Source organism: Varroa jacobsoni, unplaced genomic scaffold (assembly GCF_002532875.2).
Source record: "Varroa jacobsoni isolate VJ856 unplaced genomic scaffold, vjacob_1.0 scaffold_1203, whole genome shotgun sequence".
Lineage (NCBI taxonomy): Eukaryota > Metazoa > Arthropoda > Arachnida > Mesostigmata > Varroidae > Varroa > Varroa jacobsoni.
In genome coordinates, this window is record NW_019214105.1 from 408,556 (window position 1) to 432,884 (window position 24,329).

Genomic DNA, 24,329 nt, shown 5'->3' on the forward strand with positions numbered 1-24,329 from the left:
AAGATTTTTCCTGTATGAGAAATGCGTTCAAGAGGTGGGAATTGCTTCCTTTTTTGGTTCGGTAGTAAAGTAGGCATATTTTTTTACAGGATGCTGCTAGTAATTATATCAATGTGATATCCTATTCTCACATAACACTCTCAGGTATATTACCTATAATCCTTACAGCGGTATGAAACTGAAATAATTACATAGGTGCTAAGTTGTACGTCCGGACGAGTTTGATAATGATAGTACGAAACCATTGATATACGAACGATCTTTTTGGACCGGAATCACCTTCGTGGGTACATACATGCGATGTTAGAATTTCTATTGCAGCGTACTTTGTCTATTGTTTATTTGAGGAGTTTAATCGGGCTTACATGACTTAGTAAACGATGGGTGACAGTGCGAGCCGTTCCCTGAGCTTTCATTTACAGAGCCATATATATTTTTAAATTTTTTTAATTTAATTTTATTTATTTAGCGCTCACAAACGGTGGATAAAAGAGAGCAAAATATCTGTAAATCAGGCCAGTATCTCAGGCAGCACATACTTAACAATGTATCGTGGGTCCGTACGGCTATATTTAGTCAGCGTAAAACAGAATAGGGAAGGTCAAAGCATCCGTGAGTGGGCTAAATGCCAATTTTTAACATAAACTTGTAGATTTTCTTATGTGCTTCCCTGCAATGGTGCTATGTAAATAACAAATTACAAAAAAGAACAACAAAGTTTTATAGATTCAATTGACGAATAGCTTCTAACATTTATGTGATTTTGTTCTAACGATAAGCCTGGCTGCTGTTAAGGCTAATTGAACCTAAACCATTATGTATACGTTGGTTCCTGTATAGAAAAATACTTGACGGGCATCACGCACTAGAGTAGTTGAATCCTTCCTCTAAATTATTTTACATTTCTGCTATCGCGGCGGCTGCATTAGGTAATATAGTAAGTAATAATTAACGAGTTTCTCGTCATAGAATATGAAGCGGGAAAGAATTGTCGTGAGAAATTAGCATGAATTATATGGAAGTGGCGTATCACCCATGCCGATTTATTCACTCATAATGAAGGCATTGAGGCTGCTTTGTAGTGGTTTTGTTTTACAGGCAGAGTGGATTCTATCGTTTTTTGCATTACCGGTAATAGTGTCCTGTCAACTGACATGACGGCGCAGTGGGTGGTGTCGGAAATGTCGCTGTCATCTGACCTTACGTCAAAAGCTAATTATAGATGCAACATTTTCAATTAGAATGGCGGTACCATAGGTTTTACTAAAGTATGTAAAAACATAGTTTGTACAACAAATGGGCCTTGGATTACGTGTTGCGTTTGTATTGTCGGTTCTGTCTACATCTACGAGCGGCGAGTGGTATTAACTCCTGTATCTAAGGGGCTTCTATATACCTATACACCCCATAGTTTGTAATTAGAACTAAATGAAAACGTTGGCTTGCACTTAGATTCAATTTTGACTAGATTTGCACGGCTGTATTTAGCATTTGTATTCAGGTTCTCGGCTATATATTTGTATGTATAGTAATTGTTTAACATCGTACAAATTGATTTGCTACAGGTAAAGTGATATTTACTAGGAGCGATCTTGCATGATCTTCATCAAAACAAAGGTGGCCACTACGATTATCTCTAAACTTAGTTAGTAATTAGTTCAGTAGTTCAAAACCCTATTCTCTGCATCTTTGACTCAAATGACTTATATAGCTTTCATATAGCACACAGAGCTATGTTAATTACCATACACAGGTTTGGGTTGTATCGATTTTTTTAGTTATCGGAGCCGAGACCAAAATGTGAGCGCAGGATGCCTGACAGGACCCGAATACTGCAACTCAAAAAATGGTTTTGACATAGATCTGTATTAAAAGCAGCAGCTAATAAAGCAATGGCTGAGTTTATCATAACTAAAAGTCAAGTTTCTCCTCCACGATTCTGTCAGGGACAGCAAGTTGTTCCCTGTCTTGCTCACAGTTGATGCATTATCATGTTATTTAGTAGTCTTCGTTGGCCGATCGTCGTTAAATCAGGTAATGTAGAGAGCAATGCGGCCAAAGGAACAAAAACAAATCCAACGTAAGTGCTTCTTGTTTTTCTCACGTCTATCAGCTTGCACAAAGGCCAGTTAGTTTGACGCGAGTAAACGCTTCTACCTCACATGCATCTGTTGTTGTGAGCCGAAAATGAAACCTGTTTTTCATCAGTAGCGTCTTTTACGAATATTACTGATTTTTTTTTTTTAATATAGCAGCAGTTCATCTTCAGGATAACTTAATGCTTAAATTTAAAAAAAAAGATGGCGTTAACAGCGCCATTTCAGAACTTCACCTCTGAGCGACGCATGAAGTTTTTGTAATTCTGCCGGTTAGGTAGGTAGCCGTTTAGGTTTAACCAATGCAACGCAAATATGTTGCGTAGAATGCATCGCAGGTCCTGCTGTTCCTCTCAACAAAATGCCCAAGGAATCCTCGCAGAGAGAAAGTACTGAAACCTGTAATATGTTGCAAAAACATGTGCAAACAGAAAATGACCTTCTTGCATGTTGACCTATAAGCTATCTCGTTCGTCATTTATCCTTTTTCAAAAACTTCAATTTCATCATCCGGGCTCTGGAGTTGCTAGAAGCTTTGGCAGTCCTTCTCAATTTTTTTAACACAAGTCTCATTTTGTCTTATGTTCTATGGAGTTACGCCAGTTTTAGATGTGCGAGAGTTGTGAGCGATAACGTAAGCGATAGGCGTAAGGCGTTGTTTGTTGTTGTTTATATCCGACAGGTGTTAGGCTGCTTTCGATATTCAACGTACCTTAGAAAACGTTGTGTTATTTGCAGCGGGTAAGCTTGGATAGGGCCCGCAAAAAAGGCTCTCGTTGCTTCAATTTATGACTTGCTATTTCTTCATCGTGTCATCGATTTCTACGTGTTATTTCTAATAAAGCAACGCTCAATTTTGTACGAACAACAGCAATCATCTCAGTACGATACTATTTGGCATCAGAGGTACCTCTTGCTAATTTAATTAAGATGACTATATTACAAAGCTTCATCGTCTTCTGTCGTTTACTTTCTAGCACTAAAGTTGCAGTCATCAGTTAGCCGGAAATGAGAACATGCCTTCCTCGTTCAGGGAAATTGTTATCAAAAGGTTTGTCAAACGAAATGTCACACATGTGTCACTTGCCGGAAACGCTGGCAGGCAAATTTTATCTACAACGTATTTTCTTGGCCTTGGCCCTTTCCACTAATGGCTTAATTGCATAATAGGTTACCTTTTTACATCGATCCAGACAAGCGCGCCTGATAACGCCATCCCTGTTATGTCGGCATGCTTAGAAATCTGCTACAATTGATACGCAGTGAATCAATAGAACGCGAAATTGTAGAATTTGGAAAAACTTTTGTTTTCCTAAATAATTTTGATGTTACGCTGTTTGCCGACGAACACGGATTAATGAGTGATCACACGTAGTAATACCTTTCTGCAATGGGAAAGTTTAGCAATTGTACTTACTCTGTCTGGGTCAGATTTTCGGCTGTCTACAGAAACAACGAATGCCAGATATTTCAGTGTCTATTAATGCGACACGTTTATGTTGTTCATTGTATTTTTCCATTGATTGGTTCCAAGTAGGATCATTTGTACATGAGCTTATCGCTTGAGGCATCCTGGGCTACTGCGTGAACATCAAGTAAGTCTATTATAAAGAAACACATATTTAAATATACTAACCGTTACTAAGGGCTTTAATACAAAATTGAAATAAATTTAAAAGCAAGCCTTTTGTACTACTGATCAATATAATAAAAACGACTCCTAATATCGAAAGAGATTAGTGTTTTTTTCTAGCACTTTTTTGAAATCCTTTGAAAGAAATCCACGTATATCAGGACCATAACCTACTTCTTTTTTACCAGAAAAACCGCGCCGTAGTAATAACGATATACCCATATTAAGGTAGAGCTCTAGCTTGATTTTTTTTTGGGTCCAAATAAAATATTGTAGAAAACCAGCCTTGCCTTCATAAGAACTGGAAGGAAATTGACTTTAGAAATATTTTGCAAACTTCTATCATTTACCATTGTATGATACTAGTCCTGAATATGCCAGAATACTCTAGTATCGGTTGTATACGTATCTTCGTTTTTGAATTGCTCGTATCGGCTATGCTGATTGAGCCCGTTTCATTAGACCATAGATTCTTCACAATTTTCCATCTAGCAGTTTTTAAACACTAACGTTTCGTGGCCAGACGCATACATAACAATCACCGTTGTGTATACTTCGATAGAGTTTAAATGTAGCAAAAAAAAAAAACCCTCAACAATCGGCCGGTGTCGTATTAGCTGTTCGAAAAGTATGTCAATTTGGCGTAAATTATCGACTATTCAGCTCTTCTCGCGCATAAACGTTAGACACCATAAATTAGTATTCTGCCTACAAGCTGACACAAAGATCTTCTTTTCAATCTATGATTTCTTTGGGAAGAGCGACTTGAGCCGGTTTGCGACTGGATAAGTATTCGTCGAGAGTACCTTTAAGGTGTTGTTTAAGTATATTCAAAGAGCTTAGTTGTCTATGCTTAAGTCTCTACCTAGTCAGAGCCACTTGGTACCATCGCTACTGGTAATCTAAATTTCTAAACGCGAGATCCTACTACCTGTACCTACCGCCGAACTGGTCAATACTGACAATTCTATGATATTTATATTGTGTACATGTATATACCGACTTTTGTGCTAAATATATTTTTTCATTTATTGATTAGTAGCCTTATATCGTATGCGAAGATGTAGGCACCTTTATTCACGGTAGACTGGGCGACGCTTTACTCTACACAATACCGTTTTGCTGGCAGGCTAATAAAACAACAAAACGTATACGGCTGAACTGTAAATTTTTTAAAAAAATTTTCTACTCATTTTACCATATTTTGTTCCCTCTAATAGACAGATATACTTCGTTTCAGGTTCACCTTAGTTTCATCCTGAATTTCTGAGGAAATGCATGTTATTTCTACCAGAGGGTGTTGGAAGCGTGATGCCGAGGCACACCTCCAAGTCAAAATTTCAAAGCCGTCATCCTAAACCCATTGAAGTTCGCGTGCGGGCGTAAAAAGCGATCGAATTTGAATAGAGGATTTCGTGAACGCTCAACGATGTGCTTGCTGCGCTGCGCCGTCGTAGCTCCTATCTGCGTATGTATGTATGTAAACTTGTTCCTTAGGTTGGATTTATACATTGAATAGATATTGATGTTGAATGCACCTTTCTATATTGGAGAGCAAGATACTTTTTTTAAACGACGGCTTACAATTTCCGATCTGATTGGGCTTACACTGAACGGATTGTTAGGCCCATTTCTGTAAAGTTATAAATGGATGTGGATCATACGTCGTCGGTAAACGCTGTAAGGGCACGATTATTAAAGCTGTTATTAGACCGAGTTGAGCTATTAGGCCGTAGCCATTCGAAATCTAGATATTTAATTAAGTGAAGTATAATAAGCGGTACATGGGTGGAAGTCTGTATTAGGAACACATACCGACTAAATTTTGAAAGGAAGCTCTATTACCATAGCACTAACGGATAGCAACTATCCTTATTTACAATGTGCCATTTTCATGCTCATTAAACAAAGCGCCTTTGGACACTTGTCCTAGTGTAGCCTTTCAAGTGCATTTTAACCAATGGCCTTTCGGGTGCATTAAGAGTCGCTGCAGTCCATAATTAATATATTATACGCTCTAGACCGACTTCCCTATTCTGAGTTTGTTACGGGTTATCAAGCACAGGGTATCTGCATATATGATCGTAAACATTTAATGTATCTGTATTCCGGTGTCCACAACAGATCAACACACTCGTATGCTGTAACTATCCGTATAGTCATTTATTTCTTACGAAGGTCTTGACTTTTCTATTTGACGAAGTGGTACGGTATTACGGTCGCATGATTTTACGCATTTTAAAAAAACGCGCATTCCCAGTGAGCAATCAATTCTGTTCGAAATTAAATTATGACTTGAAGAAAAAAAGCTTCCAACATATGTAATGGTCAAAGATCAAATAGTCGACGGTGTCTTATACGCGAACTATCTCACTTGATATCTCGACGCGCGTAATTAATAGAGATGTTATGGATTCTACTGGCGGGATCGTCGACAGTTGATACCTGGTCAATCGAAGTATTAAACAACGTTTCGTTTCTGTTCTTCTGGACAATGCAATGAAACAGCTCCGGGTACCAAACATACGCCACACGCCCAAAGGTATGATGAGCAGTTACTTAAACTACGATTTGAGACAGCCTTTACACGTATCGTCGACGGACCGGGCTGACTATTTACTGCAAGAAATCCGCACTCTATGACTGCATGTGTTTAGTGTATGACTCTTCACGGTAGAACGATCATAAAAAAACATCTTCGCAAATATACGAAATCTCTCTCCTTGCAACGTGCATTTTTAGGACACGTTTTAGGCTCTGACGTCTCAGATGCTAAACGCTTAAAAAAATGTATTATTTCAAAATAAAAGGAGAAAAAATAGGTCCTTCGATACAGAAAATAATCAAGAAGCTGTTTGGGTCAACCAGGCAAACCCTTCACTTTATTTTTTCTTTTATTTTTATATTATACTTCACTTTATTTTTATTAGATTTTCCTTTAACTCAAATATCACTGAAAATTCAAATTTCAAAATCGCTGTAAACAAAACCAAGACCAGCCGGGTCGGAAGCCCGGTTTTGTAGTATGCTCAATCATAACTGCCATCAACAAACCTATTTCACCGTAAACTATCTGGCTTAAAAATAGTGCAGAAAGCATCAAAAGTCGTTCACTAATGGGCTATATAGGCTTTCGACTCGTTTTGACACGCTCCCTTAAATAGGGAATTTCAACGCAGTCAAGCTGAAGATAGTGTTATATTAAAGGATACGTAAATTTAAGTATGTGCAGTGTATTTGCGTTTTATTAAGAAAAGTTAATATATCTTAGTGTCATAATTTGATCTAATAAATAAAAAAAAAAATATAGCTATCGTTTTCAGATTTAAAATTTCTTGTATTTATTGTTTTTGTGAAAGAACTATTATATCAGTGCAAAGCTAAGTTACCGGTACGTTCAGCTTTTAGCAAAGCAATAATACTTTTGCTATAAGAGACAGTCTTTTTGGGGCAGGCAGTTAAGTCTTCTTAAAGATGACCACACCGATCAGTGAAGATAAAGTTGGGTTTAAATTAATAGCGACATTTTTCAAACTTAAGAGGCTTTCCAAGATCTATATTAATATTTAAATTCGTAACTCTACAGGCCTGCTATGCATTTGCTGCAAACCAAATTGTACGATTAAAAAGTTACGCGTGGGTAATAAATTTTCGAAAACGTCAACTATTCTTTTTTTTTTTTTGTTTCCTGATAAGGATCACCTGAAGCACCTTTACGGTTTCTTTGATTTATTTATTTTTCATCTTATTGTTTAATAACAAATATCTATTATTTGCCTTAAATCTCGTTGATGGTTCGCTAAATCAAGTGTACACACATCTATCTCCCCGTGTTAATTCAGCGGTGCCATATTTAGCAGAAGTTTTACAGACTTAATCGTTTAAATCCGTATGTATCATACACGCTGACCCATAGGAGCATCCACTAGTAGACACTTGTCAGGCTAGTGGCAGCGTTCTGTCTTCGCTTGCCATCTGCATTATCGTCATTCATGGCCAGATCAAATGGCCGGATTTAATGTGTATGCAGACATCTGCCGTCAACCACAGAATTCCCCGGCAAACGTTCGACTGTGCCACCGTCATGGTTCCAATTTTATGCCTGGAACTGGGGTGCGCTCTCTTGCCAGCTGCAGCACTCCTCGTAGACGGCCGCACCACACTAAAGCATGCTCCGCAATATTTGTGTGCGTATGTCATATGCGATCCCTTTTCGGCATAACCACAGTGGCACGGGAAGATCGCCGCATATCTTCAGTGATGACTCGCAACGGGCCAATCAAGCTGTCCGTCGAGAGAATTAATTCCAATGAATGTTTACGGTATATTGCAGAATATTACTATGCCCCCGGGGATGTCGCCAAATATTGTGATTGTGCGTGTTTTTGTTGTCTGATCTATTCATATTTATGCGCAAGTGTGTGATCTTCATAGAGTGCCATTTATCAGTAGTATCGACATACCGCCGTCGTGTTCATAGTAATGTATGATAGTTTGCATCAGTGGGTTTAACTACACGGCTGAGTAATAGTAACTAAGGAAGGCAAGAGCTACGCTTAATTGTCAGTGACTCTGCTTCCGTTAGTATTGCTCTTATAAACCTACGGGAACTGTGGTAAAGGAAAGGTATGTACAATCTAGAAAGAATTTGGAGATTTGTTTTGACTGTATTAATCAGAAGATAGGGCTGGGGAAACGGTCATGAGAGACAAGAAAGAAGAAATATAAAAAGGTACTTAGAGAATAATTCACAACCTGCCTGTCTAAGCGAACCAGATGGTGTTAATAGGCCGATACCTCTAGTATAGCAACGTATCGATTGAAGGAGTGTAGTGACACAATGGATTTCTTGAGGTTTTGTAAAAAGCGGCGAAATATCAATGGAAGGACCAACTATAGGTAAGGTGGAAGTTAACGAACGGCAGAAATATCGCTACTATTGTCATCGCAACCGATACTTAAGCTCCGCTAAGTTTTATAGCCTTCGCGGAGCTGCGAAGTACTTGAAGAGAAGATGCATAGGTTCAGCGGTGTCGAAAAGCTTTCGTTCATACATGCATTGCGTCTGTTTTTAGCATGCATACTAACCATATCAGGCAAGACGACTAGCAATGGAACTACTGAATTGGCTTCCAGCCAAGATGAGAGTGAAGACTCAAAGAGGTATAGTATGCCCAAAAAGAGTGGCCGCATCCCAGAGCGTTCACGTTCGGGTTTCCTACGTACTCAATGTTCTCCTTCCCATCCTGCATCACCTGCCAACTAGCAGGAGAAGCAACACAAAAGCGACTAGCCATGAAGAGTTATCGCGTAACGACTCTCTACGGACATGATGTGCTCTGTCACAAGCGTGAAAAGAAAGCCGGCGCGTTTGAACTTTCAGGTGACAAGGATTCTTTGTGCTACTAGTAATGCCTCTGAACCACATTCAGCATACTGGTCTTAGCATAAAATGTGCAGCCATGCACTCTTTTTGTATGTGCCTTTTCACGTACGTCTCTAAAAGGAACTGGCGCGTTATCCAAGAGTCCGACCCTTAATTCCGCTTCGGCTGGCTTATGGCTAGTAACATAAAAAGGTGCCTGTATCAACCTTTTTGTTTAGTTTCGTCTCTTTGCCCCCCTTCCCAGTCATCCAAAGCGGCCCGCGCCACAAGCAGTGAGAAATGTGCTTGCGTGTTTGTTTGTGAAATGGCACCAAATAGTAAGATTTTGTCCTGACTATTTAAACGTAAACGGGTCCTCTGCTCCTGCAAGAAAGTACACTGAATTGTCTAGAGGCGTATAAGAATGACAAGCTAGGAAAACGTTTCTTCTAGAGAAGGATAACTAGCTCATAATATGCAATGCAACCTCGTCTATTTCTGGCTAAACGTTTTGAACATTATATGTGATGCAACAGACGTATGCAGGACAAAGACACACGCTGCAACGGTTAGGTTTCAGTGTTATGTACGAATAGTAATAACTGAGCGACGACAGATTTCTATATTGTACTTGTCTTGTGAACAGATATTCGACAGACAACGCTAAACCGATAGTTTTGTCTGTTGTTGAGACTACAAAACTACAAAAAAGAGGGTATATTTCATGCAATATATATATCTCTAAGCTGGCAGCAACAGACTATACGCTAGAGTGCACCGGTCCTTCGAGATGACTAACCAACTTACTCTGCTACTGATTGATAGAAGTTATTTTGGACAATCATCAGTCTATCCCAGATTATATACGTCCGTCTGTAGTATATATACATAAATATCAATAGTGCACGATAACATGTATGTATATGAAGTTTGCATAATCTAGACATGACAACAAGCCAAACATATAATTAAGTGAACACGGCCAATGGATAAGCTATGAAAGATTGGATAAAAGTTTATATTTTGACGCATAATAAATGGACGCTAAATATGTCTGCTAATAAATACGATCATAGGCTAATCCTCTACGAATAAAGTATTGCGATTCAATGTACTAAAAATATCTAGGTAGAGTATAGTAGCACGTAATGTCCTAATGGCACCCAGTTTCACTCTTCTAATGATCTAGGCCACATTAGCGAGGCTGAAACGTATTTAATGTCTGAGTGTTTGGAAATGTATACATTGATTTCTCTGGCTCAACTCGTGCATGCGTCTGTTGCAAAGCCTTACCAAGGCTTTTACCAAAAGCTGACAGCGTTGCTTATTCAAGTAGCGCCTGTCGACGCACGTAAGTTTTGCGTACACTCACATTTAGTCTAAGGCTTACAAAAGAACCAACAGGTGGAAGACATCGGCTGAAGCCCCCGACCAATGGCTATTACCATTACATAATCTCTCTATCCGTAGATACTAGTAAAATTGCGTGGTCATCGATTATGACAAAATCAGTAGCTGAATACATTAGTCTACCCTAGTAAATGAATCGGGCCTGTCGCAAATTGGCAGCTAGCCAATAAAAATTGTCTTCCCTGAGTCGTCTGGTCGGTCATACCGATACCCGGTCATACTCGCATCAGAAGCCCATGTAGAGCACTCCACAAGTTGAACACAGTGACACAATGGTGAATAGATGATGAAGGATCTACGGGTAAAGGTTGCTAAAAATGTATAGCACTGTAATAAAGTGCTCACCAAAAGATTTAAATGAATCTAGCAATGCTGGTGTCTTCAATGGCGAATGATAAATAAATGCGTTGTGGGCGTGCCAAATGACCAGACCATCAGCGTTACAGCATGTAGTACGAACACAAAGGAAACCCAACTGCCATTTTTCACAGGAATGCTTCGGAGCGATAGTCCAGTAGCATGTTTACAACTAGAAAAAAAAAAAAAATCTTCCGTTTCTTTAGGCAATTCGTTTGCCATATGAATGCGATAATACTGTAAGTAGCTAATAGCGGTGCATCTATTAATTGACACACTTCAAAAAATAAGAACTCAAAATTGTCATCAAATTCCTTCACGAAGGTCACACTGTCATCGTCAATTTTATTATATCATTAATCCTAAAATGAAGGCAACAAGATAGCATGAATGTTCGTGACACATATATCACCTATAAGCTTCTTCTCACAGCATCCCCACTTAATCCGTACGCTACCTGTCCTGGTTTTGATAAAAAACCAAGAGTTATTGTTAGTGATTACAACTGAATAGAAAACAGAAGACAGTTTTTTTTTATACGAAAATATATGTTAGTTGTAGCTACAACCTTTTTGCGGTCTGCTAGTAATGGTGCTTTCTGTGAGCCGCCATTGCAGCGCTCGTGTAGTTCAAACAAAAAAATTGCCAACAACGAGTTCGTTTCTCGTAGACGTCTCCACACAAAGCAACGAAATAAGAAATAATGGCTTAATTATAGGCAATCGCGAGGATTGCTCTAAGCTTTCACACAAAAAAAAATAGAGCAGGACCTTTTAAGCAGCAGCACGTAGTGATGGTAATGAATAAGCAGCAATGTGATCAACGCTCGAGTACAGAACACCCAAAACGCAGAAAAAAAACTCAGCGAAGTTTTCGGCCCTGAAAAGACCCGGATGCGCCTCGCTTGGTCAATCAGTTGTAGAAGAAAGCGGTAAACAAATAATGTACTATACGTAATGTGACTACCCTACCAACAAACGCTGACCTACTACTAGAAACAAAAGGTAACAATTGTCAGTACTACACAAACAAAAAACAAAGAACACTCAACCTCCTTGTATCATAACGCTTCGAACTATGTACCACTAATAAAAAAAGACCCGGATGATAAGTAACTCAAGATCTTCAAAAGACCTTTCCGGATACATGCTTGTCCCTCAGGCAATTGTTTCGTCTCCTATCCGCATCGAGCCATAATCGTGTCGGCGCTTCTATCGCAAACGTTATGAAACATCGTCTAATACTATTAAATTTGCGCATCGTCTTCTTGCTTCTACTGCCCTTGCCTGTTCAGTAGACACTATCCTAAAATATCTGCCATTAGCACGAGTGGTTCGCATCGGTTACTTCGAAATGCCGAAATTAGGGTTGAGCCTGCATCGATTATCATGTGCTGCCTTCTCTCTATCGCGATGCCATCTACAAACCTCCGACTCAAAAATATTCGCCACTGCTGGAGATATACTTTTGCTTATACCCTAGATACGAAAGCCGATACCGTTGCAAATACAACTGACAAGGAAAGAAAAGATAGATGTGCCAAAACCACACGACAGGGCGAACCAAGATCTTTCTCCCGGCATCGTCTGGCATAGAATACGAAGACGATGCCTGGTTACTGGCTCCCTATGCCAAACCCAACCGATGTCAGTAACGCGCATTCGAGCAGAGGGTGCCTTTGTCCTATCCGTTCTGCCGGCGGGGATCACAGATTTCGCCGGATGAACCTGTCGCTCAAACGCTGATGCTTAAGCTATGTCCCGCTACAACGTATACTGCTACTGACGACACAGCCATTAACTCACGATTTTTGTCTCTCCGTGGACGAGACTCATACAAGTGGCCTCTTTTTGTGCATGACAAGAAATTCAACCGGCGAGACAGCCGACCGTCGGCGAACCTGACGCGGTTAGCCGTGAGTGAGACGATATAGACCATATAGGTGTATAGAGCCGCGGGAACACCGCACAGCCTAAGGCCCATGGAGGCTGCCGCAGCAGAAATAGTGTCTGGTATTAATAGCAGAATAGTATATGGCTACCGCAAAAAAAACAATACAACAACAAGAAAAAAAGACTGAATAGCGCTGGACGCCGAGTGCTGAAACCTACAACGTACCATCATTCGTGTTGTGGTTGACGATGCGCGAGTTGAAGGAGAGATTACTCAATGGCCGCTGTGATGACGACGACGATGGCATAGACTCAACACAATATTGTATTATGTATAGAAAGTGCGATCAGATGATGGTGTCCCCCTGATATTAGTGAATGCCATTTTGATAGACATATTGTCCCTTGATTTTCGTTGTTTCGCGAAAGGCACTAGACTGTACGAGTTAAAAACGGCCTACGGTGATAACTGTAGCGGCAGTAGTTGCGAGAACACCACGTGTTGTTTGTCCCCTGAGTATAATAGACATGTCGATTGTCTGATTAATAAACCCAGAGGGATCTTCATTATCAATGACTTCTATCTAATCACTGGGCATACATATGTTTCAACTTACCTACGACCACTAGCAGCAACTACCGTGTAGCTCGCTACTTAACCGTTGTTCGTTGCGGATGTATCGTGTGAACTCATAATGTACTGGCGGGATGGTGAAATGAAAATGTGTTGATCTGGACTATTGTATTGTCCTATATTGTTTCCCTAGCATTGATGTACAGTCCGATAAACGCTAAATGTTGTAGTGGTAAGACATCATCCAAGCAAGCAGTACTTTCAGGCTCATTTGTGTCCTGCTTAAAATGGTGTGGACTTCAAAAAGTTTCTTCCCGTCGCATATGTGAGGTGAGAGACCTTCATGGTTTGCTTGCCAGAGTAATACCGAGCATAAAACGTAGCACACTTGCAGCTGTAGATCCATAGTATATTCAATCTATGAATTTGACCATCGACGTTACCGGCATTCGTTTCACTCGAGCTTTTTCATTTTCATTACTAGTTTAACGTGCTCTCATGCAATGTATCAGGTCGGCGGCTGAATTCAGGCGATAAGAAGCCTGTTTTGTTGATAGGCCGTAGAAAAGAAAGTAGGTTCGATGCAGGAGCTGGTGCCATATGCATTATTATTTTATAGTCTTTCTGTATTTTGGAGCATATGAAGACCGTGTCTTCGTGATATTCACTTTACGTACGACGGAAAAACGCTGTTTGCCTGCTTTAATACGGCAAACAAACAACCGATACGATTTAGATTCAAATTGAACAGAACAGAATAGATACACATGATTATTCCGTTCCACTAGCGACTTTTGACAGGTAACGTCCTGTAGAGCTTGTTCCTATTGTGCCACGCCAGGTTTTCGTAACGCGCGATGCCTGCCACTTATGGCACAACCCTACTACCAAATGGCATCCAATTAAGGTCGTTGGTCCTCCGACCTATACAGAGGCAGCCATGACTGTCGTCCCCGTCCTCGTCTCTGCTTCATGCAAATATACCGAATTTTCGTATGTTGCAAAACATGTTGGACAATCGTCGTTTACAGATGCCCTTTATAACGGAGGCAAAGCTTGCTCGAGCTGCCTGTGATAGACCTCTTGTGTGTTTTGCAAAAATTGAGCGCTAGCATGCAAAAGGAAATTAATTTCACAATATATATATAGCGCGAAAGAGAAAGCAAGCGAGCCGGTCTTTAGTATTGTGCTTTCATAAAGGATCCATTGCTTGATTGCACTATGAAAAGTTTAGCTAGTCTGGCTATTTCGCATGAATAAAGATCGTATTTACCTAAATTCAATGGTAAATTGCTACCTAGTTCTACAACAAACCTAACAATTTTAATAAAATTAATAAGGGAATGTTTTATCACGCACTTACGAAAGTCTCCAACGTACGACGTTTTTTGCTGAACTTTCTCGTTTGCCATAGTGCCCCTTTAAATGGGTGTTTCCTGGGGTAGTGGGTCCAAAAAGTAGCGAGTTCGCTTTGTGACAAGATACCATATTTTTAATAAAGACATTTCAGTACCCGCGATAAAGCCTGGTATGCGATTTTAAATCGAGTGAAATAAGGCCAAGTTGAAATTATCTGTAGGTCTGTCCATTCATTAAATGTTCGCTTTTTTGGCTTTGAAAAGCTCTTTTGAGACATTAAAAAACTACCATTAATTCGTTAGACTAAGGTTTTGGTAAATAGGGTGTCACGGGTAAATAAGCATCTCGAGCTGTCTCTGTGTTACTCCTGTTAACGTCAAATACATATTCATGCCCATAGACCAGACTCAATGTGACAAAAAAAAAAACTGACAACGTCTAAATATATACCCAAAAAAAATATTCGTCTTAACTCGTTTGGGTTTTAACGGATAGTATGTTGTTATCTAACATATAGAGTATAATATATTTTAAAATATATAATAACTTGTGTCGAATTTCAACTAGAGTAACTCATCACAATATTCTCTCAACTACAGAGGTTTTTATAGCGGTTACCTACGTGCAAGAGCGACGGCAGACGTTATTGGTCTTATTTGTATGTCTTTATGGCATAGGTTTACCCGGTGTGCAAAGGTTAACATTTGTAGCGCTTTTGATTTTACTTCCATACTGCTTTTTTCCGTTCGATAACAATATCTGCGAAGATCGAACACAGCGTATTGCGTAAGGTGCTGATAACCAGCAGAGCTATACATGCGTACACCCAATGTTCGCTAGTGATTACCATTTTACGAGCCAAAGTCGGTACCTCATGTATGACTAATTTAGTCTTGTTCAATTTTTACAACTTTCGAGTGGTTTTTTTATATGTGGAATCGCTTAAATTTCCATGTAGTCCAAATTACCCGACATTCATCATTATATATATAGAACATCCATTATTCTCTTGATATATGGTTGTTTCTGCTAGTTCTACTCGTATAATTCATATATTCTGCTTTATCAAACAAAAGAGCCTGATAACAATTGAATTATAATCAACAGCCATATATCATATGAACCAATATTGTAAGACAGCGGGTAGACGGAGAAGTCTGGTCGTACCTTAGTTTAATTCTTACCTTTCTACCATTAGGCGACATGGTGCCTCTAGTTGACTTCTCAAGCCGGTGATCCGTCCGTGAAAACTAAAGGCATCAAAAGCAACCATTCGAGTATACTTCAATAGATACATTCAAAGAAGGTCGTGTAGGAGACAATTAGAGAAATGCCTCTAGTCTAAACAAATGACTTCTCACATCGGACACTGGAAATATTTATAATGGCGTTTGATATAAATACGAAAGGTAAGTTTGCACAGATGCCTTCTACTATTTGAGCAGATGTAGGGAGATCAAGTAAGCTTCATAACTATCTTGATTCTAGTTCATTCAGCCCCAGATCTATAAAGACGTTCTCGTTCAGTAGATAAATGAGCGCTTTTTTGACCGAAATCTATATAGATATTTTATACTTTTTCACTTATTGTAGATACAATTACTAGTCTGAGATATTTTAATAAGTTTTACCGAGCACTATAGAACTATCCATTGTCGATAGTTGAACTTAATAAATGTTAGCTGATGCCTAACCTATGCAGATGTTCCTAAAATCACGTCTAACACATTCAGGCCAAAACGTGCCGCTGGCAAAAAGCGACCTTTCCGCTCTTAGTTTTCTTCATGTCGTTTCACTAAGGGCCGTGTCAGCATTTTCATTGAAAGATAGCCTTTAAAAAAAATTGACTGTTAACCTCTATCTACTTAGGCTGCGTTGGTGCATGGAGTTGACCACGCTTCAAGTCGGAACGTCGAAACACGACCCCTGATCACTCAGATGCGTACGGGTGTATCGACTGATTTTATAACTTATCAGCTGCATGATTCATGTAAAAAGGATGGATCAGGCAGAACATGTAACCACTAACCAAAATGGCGTTTCACGTATAGTCTATAGTTTAAAAAAGATGCAATTCGTCCATATTGTTGCTCACTGTAACGGCGTGACATTCCATCCATTAATTTAGTTTAAAATATACTCAAATATTCGTTACGCTAAAGTAGTTCAACGAACAAGTAAATTAAGACAGTGATCCGTTAAAAAAAAGTTAGGTTATTGGAGGTTGCTCGTTTCAATCTTGAGTGTGGCAATAACAAAGATCAACGGTGAAAAGCGTGAGTGACGTTTACGACGCGAGGCAGGCCTGTAGAGCAGACCGTGAAGGTTAAAACAAAAAAATCTTTTATCAAGTATTGGATGAACTGCGAGATAGAGGCGGAGTTAATGAGTATAGGAAATTAACAAAGGGGCAAATAGAAAGATTACGAGAAATCCGAGGAGTAGCGCATCGGGCATCATTTTATTAGACTTGACGCTATCTTATTTTAAGCCTATAGCCAGCCTCCGAAACAATAAGAAATAACAAGGATAAGCAACATTTTTGTAATCAGAACTTATAAATTCAGAAATTATACTAAGCTTCTAAGATGGGAGAGCGAGCGAGCGAGGGAGAGAGAGAGAGAGAGAGGGTAAATCACATGGGGACATTCAAAAAGAACACGGTTATTCTGGAAATTGCTATGAAACCTTGCGTTGTGTACAGAGGTGAAGTGATGTAGCAGAATTGATAAGTCGTGCCGCGTACTTGCCTGAAGGTAGAGACGCTGCGTGCAGTAATAAGATGTGGACTACATTTGACGGCAAATTTTAGGTGACAGGACCCACTAAGCAGATGAAATTACTATAATTAGCCAGCATGAAGATTTTAATTTTCCGAGTATTTAGCACTGAGATGATATCAGTAGAAGCTATGATAGAGGTGCAAGTACTTTGGTTGCATATAAATAGAGAAACTGCATATAGGGTCGAAACAGGACTGGCCCTAAGACTGTATACTGGCCGATGTTTCCGATAATCTGCACGAGTGGAAAAAAAAATACTAAAAATGTTGATTTGGATAAATAGCGCCCCATGAAGAAACGCCGATATTGCCAGAAAATCCAGGAGCGGTATGAGTAGCGCAATTAAGCCACATCCTGAAATGTCCCTCCCTGCCCGTTCATTGCTACTGGAAACGCACGTTCTAACATTGTCGAGTATTGCCCAAAGGATCGTCTTCAGCGGAATATTCCTTAGCCGATAGAAAAGAAAAAGCAGCCCAAGTCATACTGACACTAAAGCTGGCTGATAATAGAACACCAAAAGCGATAAGAACTGTAGGTTGGCAAGGGGTAGGATAATTTGTTTGGACCGTTGTTCTTATAGATAAGAGTTTGGGAAGCTAGTTGATATACAGAAATTATTAAGTATTTCGGGTTTCAGCTTCGGTGCAACTACCGTGAAGTGTTGCCTCAGACGTCTGATACTTCTCAGCGTGTCTCTATGTCCGCTTTTAAATCTATGTTATTTCACGGGTCCTTTGGCTTTCTAGGCGAACACATTACCACCGTGCTATCACAAAGATCTTTTAAATACAGCGGGAAATGGATAGTCGAAGAAGGAAATATTGTTGGTGAATAACGTAGGAACTTTCAGAAGTATTAATTGGCTTATAAGTTAACTTTACGATAACCACAAAGTTTGCCAATTAGAGCGCGGTCTAAATATGAAAAAGGGATCGACGAAGCGGAGCTTAAGGAGCCTAAACCCGCATCGAGCTGAGCGACCCACCACAGGTCTTTGTATTTGCCGGGCTGCTTAGTGATTACTTGAAGGATGGACACTATAAAGTGAGAATATGTTGAAGGAATAGTACCTACGATAGCTCGGTAATTATGTACTACTAAAATCTATTGTAATTATATTATCGTAATACTGTAAAGATCTTATAAACGATGGATAAAAAAGAGGAATAATAGAAATGTCTTATCTTGGGGGGCGATGTACGTGACCTAAACAGCAGCGTAACACCGATCTGACTGGCCAGATTGTTATATTTAGATAATTTAATAACATGTATAGTAACGTGTTCCTTCGCTAACCGGAAGGATGGAAACGAAATTTTGATTCGAATACTAGCGTGAACCCAGCTTGAGCTTCCGGTAAAAAAATTCAGTCATCAGTAGTCATGTTAGATAGTAATCTCCTTTTTTGTTTGGCTCTCATAGTCAATACTGGAACACAATATTGGAAGAAAGTGGTACCTAGGCGAATCGTAAAAGAGACCGTTGAGGGTCAACTGAGGAAAGTTTTAAGCCAAATTTGTCAAGCATTATAGTCTAATCTAGCGACGCCAAAATAATGAAGACATGCGCCAGATGCGAATATCGATTAAAAGATGAGATCTCATACCTCATAGAAACCACCGGTGGCGTACTATTGTCGACAGCCAATAGACTGATATGGAAACCTTCGAAGGAAAAATTGAAGTGGTTGATCGAGAAAAAATATACCGAGAACATCGTGTCGTCACAAGGATTAAGACAAACGTAAATTAATGTCACTTAGGTATCAACCGATTTACATTAGGCAAAAGCCTGAACAGATATTAACCAACAACCAAATATTTGCGGTTAGCAACTGGAGACAGAAGATAGCTACTTTCTGTTGTTATGGATACTCCCTTACGCTTCATTACATCTCTCCAAGCAAACGACTTTTCGATGGCTAGCATAAGATGGCGTAGAGGGAACTTGCAAGGGAACTTTATCTACGTGTAGTCACATGGACAGGGGCCCCACTTTAAATTTTGCTACACAGAAAATATTCCACACGGCATGTTTAGAGTATCACACTGTTAATGCAGGAAGTGTGTTTATTGACTTAGATCGGCTGTCTACACACCATCGTCGTAAACAGTTCTCGACGATATACTAAATCACCATTTTCTCCGCTTATAACCTTTCTCCAAGTCAATTGAGTGAAACCATACGTGCGCGACTATAGGCTGGTGTATGAGCAAAAAAACTGAGTCTTTTATAAGCCAGCTGTGATCTTTGTATTAAATATGTGCGACTCTGAAAGAAATTAGAATTATTTCTTTTGTTTATTCTTTAGTCTAGTCGAATATGCACTGAACATCCATACAAACGTACGTATGCACGCATTTGAAGTAGCAGACAACCCCAGCTGTCGTATGAGATCTCTCCGCGTGAAGGCCACTTGGCAGATAGTAACGCAGAACGAAAGCTTTTTATGAAGACTTTGCCATGGACATTTGCGGTACTAACTCTGAAGCTTCTCAGATGCGCGCACAACGGCCGGTGAACCCAAGGCTGTAACTTCTTTCTCGAGCTTGTGAAGATCTCTGTTTTCCCCTGCCTCTCGTAAGGGTAGCTTTTCAAGGTCTACGCCGTCGTACTAAACAGCTTGCTCAATCAGGAGAAAGCCTAGAAGCTCTCGTAGTTCTAGACTTTCTTTTAGGTATAGCTAGAGCTAACTTGAGAGGCTTAAGTTTTTACATAAATTTGAGGTTTTTAAATGAGGTAAACAGATCTTCGGTCTGTCTTTTTGTGAGGCTACTTGATTTGAAATAGCAGTTTATGCTGGACATAATACTATTTGACATACGGCCCAGTTATCGGAAGTTGTTCTGATCGTCAATTCGCCCAGCTTCACAAACTTCTATAAAAGATCAAGTTTAATAGATCCCGCTAACGGATATGGTCCCCTATAGTAAAGATATATTTTTTGTGGGTTGCATGCGAGAGCTAATTGGCTAAACGCTCGGCATAATTGAAATAATGTTTTTTGCTGATAATCTATTCTATTATTATAGGTAAAAATAGACCCAACACAATCAGCCATACACAGCCTTGACTATTTTTGTTCTGCTAAAAATCTTATGTCCATATTTAGTCTTAGATAAGCTAACCGGGTAACTGAATGAAGTTACGCGAACAAGACAAACAACCTGTTCAATGATTACTCGTACTGATTATGGAAAACGTTATATATATGGAAAATGACTGATTGTATATTTAGCTTAAATAAACGTTTCAGTGTTTACATTGGGTTAGGCCGTTAGCCATTGCCTCAGGTAATATGGCTTAATTATTTCGGCCTGGCCGGCTAACCTTTGTAGACGCAGCGAAGAGAAAATTTCAATTATATTTCACTCTGACACTGCACTTTCCCAGTGGATCATGCCGAGAAACATGCTTAGCCTAAACGTTTGTGGTTTCAGTCAACGGGCCATAGTCGTATTTCTGCTGGAGCGCAAATAACGCTCACGTGAAGTTTTGCTTCGTCCTTCAGCACTTCTCTGTACTTCAGCGATCACAGTCAGTATTTGAACAATTCTTTCTCGAGATAAACTGACCTCAGCTATCTACATTCAATCAGCACTTCATTCCTGTCAACGTGTACGACAGCTGCAAACGTACATTACCTTGTGCAAGCCATAATTGACTAAATGTAGTTTTTTATTGGGAAGGCTTTGAGCGGCTGCACCCGCTTTATTCTCATGCTACTTAAAAACATTGGTACGTAAACGCACGGCGGACCTCTACTTCAGCGGCGGCACCGCCTTCATTGTTTTCGGAGTGCGCAGTTGCAGTTCTTTCCTACAGCTTTCGTCATGTTCGTAGCTCAGGTCGCTTAAGTTAATTTGTCTTTTTAGTCGAAGGAACTCACTGGACAAAAACGTTGAGTGGGTAAAAGCCAGAGATCAATTTTTGCTGCTGCATTGTCAACCGACATCGTTAGCGTTAACAACTCGGTCTGTCGGTATCAAGCATGATAAACAAGTTCTAGTCAATAAGGTACCAATCGACTGTCAGTCAGAACGCTACCTCACTATCTAGACTAAAGACTGATGGGGATGACGATTGCCTGCGTGCGTCTACCCTTTCTCTCATATATATATATATTTTTTATTGAATTTTTCTATGTGGAAAGTAAGACGCGTTCAAGGGATTGAGCTGTAGCACAATAAATTGACGTAGTTCGTCTAATAATCTTGTACGTTGGTTGTGACTTCAATTCAGCAGCAGCAACAACGACGACAGGGGACGTTCATCATTGGCTTCATCAAACTCCGTCACAGGGCATTGCGAAGCACAATCTTCTTCACCAATTTAAGCTATATCGTACTGACCGGACTTCCTCCAGGATTACCCCACAGTTTTACCCACTCGCATTACCGACGAAGACGTCCTGCCATTAACATTCGTCTCAGCTACTAAATAGAGTTCGTATAGTCGCGGCACTCTACTTTGTTTAACCCCTCTGACCCACAGACAAAAACAAGTACATCCATAGGGCTAAAATGCCAACGCCTTTCTCTGACTACAGCCGTTGCTCAATAACATTCTATGTACATAGCCAATGAGGCGTGAAGTAGGCAGTACAACTGTCGCTAAAAGTCAGCTCGATACGAAGCAGAAGTCAGCCGAAACGGAGAACGTAGTGCCGTACGCAGCGAAACACATCACTCTTGTGTTGGCTATAAAAGGCAAACAATAAACACCTTGTAGACTACGTAGCATGATCAAATTGACCCTTTGTGTCGTTGTCATGAAACCTATTGGAATAATGTACAATGTTTATGTATAGCCCTGTAAGAATGCTCAAGTCATCCTGGTAATCACTTCTGGTCCGTCTCTTAAGTTATGCTAGTAAAGCTCTCGATATATATATATACAGTCTTCTTGGGGTTCCTTTCTTCCGGTCAAGTAGAAAAATCACGTAAGCATCTTCGCCTAATTATTACACAAGTAGACGTCGAAACGCGATTTAACAATATACTTTGCGGCCCTCTTCCCAATTACGTTAGACCACATATAACGGGTTAGCAGATATATAACGACTTAAGCTAAGTAGGATCGTAGTATAATGACAGGCGAAACCATGAAAACGACCTTCCTGCTGCTTTGAGTTCATGAGAAAAGTATTGTGCCGGTTTTAGCGCGTTGTGCGTAGCCAAATAATACTGTTTGTCGCCTTTTGATCTGAACATTCAGGTCAGTTCGACAATTGTCTATCAAGTTGAAGTAGGAGAAAAAATGGCCCGTCAGAATCGATGCAGTGACCGTTCTTTGGAAATCATCGGCGAGGCTGTCAGCCTTTTGTGTTGATCGAGCATTTTTAACTGGCACTGCTGGTAAAGTGAAGTCTTTTCAACGACCTTCATTAGGCAGCCACTGTCACTCTAAATGCTGTAAGAAGTGCGAAGTCCCGACCGCTGGCGAGTTCAACCATTACCTCGTCACTATACGATGCTAATGATTTGCCTAATAAGAGGAACAAACAAACGGTAAATTTGTTCGTTCGCTTGTGCACTGCCTTAAACGATGCCGTTGGAAGCTGGGCAGCAATCCGTGGACGCTTCGGCAAATAGTTGACGTTTTTGGCAGCACCTTTTTTGGATATTGCAGACGTTAACAAGTGTTCGGTCTTTTCCGGCGCTTACGGAGGGTAAAAGAATGTGTCTTCGATGAAACGAAGTAAGCGAGCACCAGCGAAGTCATATTAGTAAGCCATCTTCAGCTTTCTGTCCCATAGCCTAAAACCTTAAAAACGCAGACATTATCAATGCAGGACCACTGGACTCTTAGTCCTTGCCCAGCCTATATACGAGATATAAATTAAATCTCAATTCGATGTAAGCTTCACTGGCGACATTTTCCTAAGCTACAAAAATAAGGGATTCTTCAAAAGATTTTAATATCACAGCCAAAGCACAGACGGACGTTGCTTTCGAACTGCTAGGCTTCTAATCGCTGATTTGCATTTTACCTCACGCAATATATTTACAGCACACAATGAAATTACCTACGTTGAAGCGTTGACTCTGTGTATCATTGAAGCAATGACCCAAACTTCTCGAATCTGACTGAGGCCGCGGCAAGCAGACGTTATAGCCGTAGCAAACTCAAGAAAGGCCACAAATAAGGATCTACTTCACAATCCTAGCAGGACGAATCGATAAGATCAACAGCTATTTGTATCGAACAGACGGCGACATAAGTTTATAGGCTGCATCATTAAGACATAGAACGGTCCGAATGGCTGTCATGCGCTAACTCCAGCTCCGCGTTGTTGCGTAAAATGGGACAGAAGCTGGAGTCTCACGCTCTTCGTTTCTTTCAGTATTATTCCTATTCACCTAAGCATATGAAAGTATGCGATTATGATACATCTATTATACAGAACCTTTTGCCTAGGTTATAGTTTATAGGTTCGGTTTGGTGTGTAGCTGGTAATTCGCAAAAATCCAACCTAACTCATGGCGCCTACTACGTCGAACCTATTTCATGTCTACTTCAACTATTGGAAGCATGGAATGTCATAGATAAGATTTCGTATGCAGCGGTAAAATATCAAATCTACGTAGTATATTATATGATTATATATATTATAAATATTTACGGGACGTCCAACTCAGCCAAAACTGACGCCCTATATTTGCAAAAGATCGCGTGGGTGGAGCCACAAGAGGTTATATAGGGTTTACCGAGCCCGAATATAATTGATCGAAGCCTTTATTTGATCTCATGGATCAAAGTTAAACATGACGAGAAACAAACGTAACGATAGACATTTTACTGACAGCTCGCCTTTCAGTAAAAAGCGATGCTTTTTTTCAGTAATTTGCTGCTTC

The 24,329-nt window shown here is 40.0% G+C and overlaps 1 protein-coding gene across 3 annotated transcripts in view; it reads left to right on the forward strand.

The window, feature by feature from the left end:
- Positions 1-12,593: 12,593 nt before the first annotated feature.
- The window catches only part of LOC111267627 (retinol dehydrogenase 14), a 71,329-nt gene continuing 59,593 nt past the window's right edge, over positions 12,594-24,329 (forward strand). Inside the window, exon 1 of one of the 3 annotated variants that reach the window (XM_022845954.2) lies at positions 12,594-13,657. The gene's annotated coding sequence lies outside the window, so the exon portion shown is untranslated. Of the gene's footprint in view, positions 13,658-16,073; positions 16,096-24,329 lie in introns of those variants that run through there. The other 2 variants (XM_022845956.2, XM_086971378.1) reach the window with 2 other exon arrangements.